Genomic DNA, 4,413 nt, shown 5'->3' with positions numbered 1-4,413 from the left:
CGTTTTTCGTTTTATGATATTTGATAAAACTAAAAACCAAAAATTGATCTAAATAAACAGCAAGCAAACATGGGCGTAATATAATGTATTTTTCTTTAAATATTTTGGTTGTACCAGGAAGTTAAGTTAGGTTAATGCAAAACGACATGGTTAGCTTCCTTTCAGACAATGAAGAAACTGTCAATGGATAATTTCAAGTAACCAAAAACGAATCTCAGGTGACCCAAGGATTTGTATAGTATAATAAAATCAGAGACATATAATGTATTATATGTCTCTGATAAAATTGAGAATGGAAATGGGGAATATAACTATACTGTGACGAAATCCTTGGGTGACCTAAGGTGGCATGGGAGTATAAATTATAAAAATTAATCCTGATAATTTGTTCATACTTTGCCAAAAGGAAGTATAGTGATATGTTAAAAAATACTAAAAATGACAGGACACTCAAGCTACAGGTTGTGATAAAATGACACATTGTATGAATTTTAAAAGCAAACTACATTAGAAGCTTAACTTAATGACAGATATGTAAAATAAAATACGAGAAGATATTGCTTTGAGAAAATGTTTTGAGAACACCATCAGGGCCGTAACTACCTATGAGGCAGGGGAGGCAACTGCCTCCCCTAAATTTTCTACACCAATTTTTTTTTTTTTGAAGTAATAAAATGAAATATGGACAAGATGTACACAAGGAACTTGAATTTGTATTATAAACAACACAAGTTTACAGTTTTAACAGTTATCATTATACGTGATATATCTGTCATTTGCCGGATTTTTTTTTATCGAAAGTGAACCATTTCTGAGTCAGTATTTGTTTTAGGTTTTTTTTCGTGTGGCAATCCATCGGTTATAAATGAAGTATTTCCTATGTCGTACGAGAACGCTTATGAAACTTTGCTTAAAACAATTTTAAATAAATCTTAATTAATCACATTTATTTAGGGGTGCAATTAAATAGAGAACGTTCCCATGTGTATTGTGAATCTTTTATGATATCGGGAATTTGTTAACAACTGAATCAGCTGTTGGATATTTTTTTGACTTGTCTAGTCAGACAGTACTTCTCCCAATCATACGAGAACATTATGGTCATAAAACATTCAACACTCCCGCCGCAGTCGTTGTAGTTCTATACCTGTCTGTTTCAGCTTTCAACAATATTGAAATTCAAGGTCCTCGATAAAAAAAACATATCTTGCATTCCATTATCTTGCTGTCAGTCACTAGTAGGTCTTGTGTGGACAAAATGCACTTGTGATGAGTTCAAACTTTAATCTTGTTGCCTTTTGTTAGCTGTTGTTCGTGTGATTCTTTGTCAATTGTGTTCTCCGATTTATTTATATTGTAGTCATGTGGTGTTGTGTTGTCATTTTGATGTTATATTTCACATGGCCATAAAAGTTCGAGGTTTGGCATGCCATAAAACCAGGGTCAACCCACCATTTTTTCCTTTATAAATGCCCTGTACCAAGTCAGGAATATGGCCATTGTTATATTATAGTTCGTTTCTGTGTGTATTACATTTTAACGTTGTGTCGTTTGTTTTCTCTTATTTTTTTTAGTGTAAATTGACATTGCTATAAGACGGGTCACGGTACATGTCTATCCCAAATTCATGTATATTTGGTTTTGATGTTATATTTGTTATTCTCGTGGGATTTTGTCTGATGCTCGGTCAGTTTCTTTGTGTGTTACATTTTAGTGTTATGTAGTTGTTCTCATCTTATATTTAATGCGTTTCCCTCGGTCTTAGTTTGTTACCCCGATTTTGTTTTTGTCCATAGATTTATGAGTTAAGAACAGCGGTATACTACTGTTGCCTTTATTTAGATTTTTTTTAACTTACCAGTTTGATTTCAAACAAAATTTCATGTAGATTCCTTTAGAAAATGCACTATTTCAGAGTTGCCTCCCCATAAAAATTCCAATTTTAAAACCTTTAAAATCAAGCAAAAAAAATCTACGCTTGTAAAAAAAATCTTCAAGTTATAATCATATAAATTGTTCTCTTACATGGAAATATTTATTAGTTATCGCTGCATTCCTGCATCAAATTTTGCCAACTAGATTGAAAAAATGGACCTTAGGTTCTCTGTTATTTAACCGTGGCTTCCATTTGTTGTCAGTTTATTTTATTTCGAATTGATAAAATCAGAGATATATGATATATATGTCAGTAACAGCCTCTGATAACACCAAGGATTTGTATAGTAAGATTTGCATATATTAGTACTAACGTTATACACAATGTACAATATTTTTTTATGTTTGCATATTGATGAACAGCTGATGTTTTTTACAGAGTCAGTCAGTCGTGATTCATTGGGGACTCGACTTTATTCTCCGGTTTTCACCAGTATATCATTATTCTTCTTAGGTAGACTTCATAATTATGTCATGTCATTCATAACATGATCCACACAACTGTAATCAATTATGTCAGACTGTGGTAAAAAAAAAAACATAGCAAAGAGACAGAAAGCAAAAAGAACAGCATTGTTGAAGGCCGTACGGTTGTCTCATTGGCAATCATACCATATCTTCTTTTTATTATACATTTAGCAACAAATTCCAATTTTAAAATGCAAATCGTGATTCCAACATACATTATAGTTGATTATTGTCAGTGATGGTAAATATCTGAAACTTCTCTTTGTCAATATATGCATTTGTATACAACTGCACTGTACAAAATTTATTTTCTCCTCAATACTTTTTTTCCTCATGGATGTAATGTATTGTCATTACATGTATATTACTTCGATCAATGCTTTAATAAATATAGGCATGGCAATATTTATTTTATATCACAATAATTAATCAATCAAACATGCATAGAGATTTGGCATCTGGTTTCGGCCTTCAACCATTCACTCCAAATTCGAATCACTGTCTTTAAAATTGCGCAGATCGACATTCGGTCTCACTTTGAATATTCACTATAAATACGGGTCAAGCTATTGTACTGTCTAACACTTGAGGTCGATTTCGAGTTAGCGTGGAGTTCGTGTAACTATTGAGTTCGAATTACTCATACGGTCTGGAACATATATACATCCTGACTGTCGGAACAAAAGCTCTTTTTTCATTTTATCAGAGACTGTTACTGATGATGCCTGGTTATATTAGCTTTTTTGAAATCTCGAAATATTTAATCATATTCACTGCGCTTATAAATTTATACTCCGAAACATAGTGTTTACCCCATAAACTATATATTCTATTAACTTAATGATGTTTTTCATTTTCTATGTTTCATGGAAAGTGGGATAGTTTGTTGTGAAGGTGATTTTGCGTTTATGGCAGGTCTTTCAGATAGTTTCAATTATATTTATTCTAACTGCTTTCGTCGGGGAACAAGTTACAGTTAATCATGTATTTGCATTCATTTACGAGTACATACGGTATAAATGTCTATTGTTGAAGACCAAATGTTGCGTTTTAGATGTGTACTTAGTACTTTTGGGTTGCTCAAGTTGTTGTCTAATTAGAGTATACCCCGGTTGGTCTTATTTATTCATATTGTCAGAGATATATAGTATTATTAATTCGTATATTTTAACAAATTTGATTCGTTTAGAGATAGTCACATGTTAAACTATATTTTCGAAGGTAGAGAGAAAACGGCGGATAGCAAAAAGCATATTGACCGGCAAAAAGCATATCGCTCGGTTATTTTTAGAATATCTAAAAAACGATATACGTTTGACGTCATGTAATGAATTTCAAGATATTGTTTAACGTTTTATAACACATGATATCTGTCATCGATTATTTGACAAAAAATCTTTAAATACATAAGATGTAAAAAAAAAAAAAGTAAATGAAATAACAACTAATATGTTGTTACTGTCAAGGAGACAATGTAATATCTATAAAATTCACATAATCCTAAATGGCGATTTTGATACAAATATGGTCGGAAATTAATAATATAACAAATATAGCCCGCTTTGAATGAGGTCAATACAGGATATATCGACCCAAAGAAGTATATCGACCTCGGACTTCGTCCTCAGTCAATATATCCTTGTATCGACCTCATACAAAGGCTATATTTGTATAGTATTATATGTCGCCGACATTGTATGCAATTCTTTAAAAGGCCAATCTTCACATCTGGTGACCTCTTAAATTTGAAAGACCATCAATCTCGGGCTATGGATGAACATATTCAAATCAATGTCCTTATATATTCATATTTCTTAACGATCTTTTCTCTCTGCTCCATACTCCGTGAACTTTGTAAAATTGCAACTAGTATATATAATTAACAATATACATGAAATAATTAAAGCTCTTACAATTGACTATTAATTCAGGAATTTAATGTTGTAAAAACATCAGAATTGCTTAAAGCTTATCTATATATTTGTAATATTCTTACGACTTTATTTAGTT

This window comes from Mytilus trossulus, chromosome 3 (genome assembly GCF_036588685.1).
Source record: "Mytilus trossulus isolate FHL-02 chromosome 3, PNRI_Mtr1.1.1.hap1, whole genome shotgun sequence".
Classification (NCBI taxonomy): domain Eukaryota; kingdom Metazoa; phylum Mollusca; class Bivalvia; order Mytilida; family Mytilidae; genus Mytilus; species Mytilus trossulus.
Note: the sequence above shows the minus strand (reverse complement) of the source record.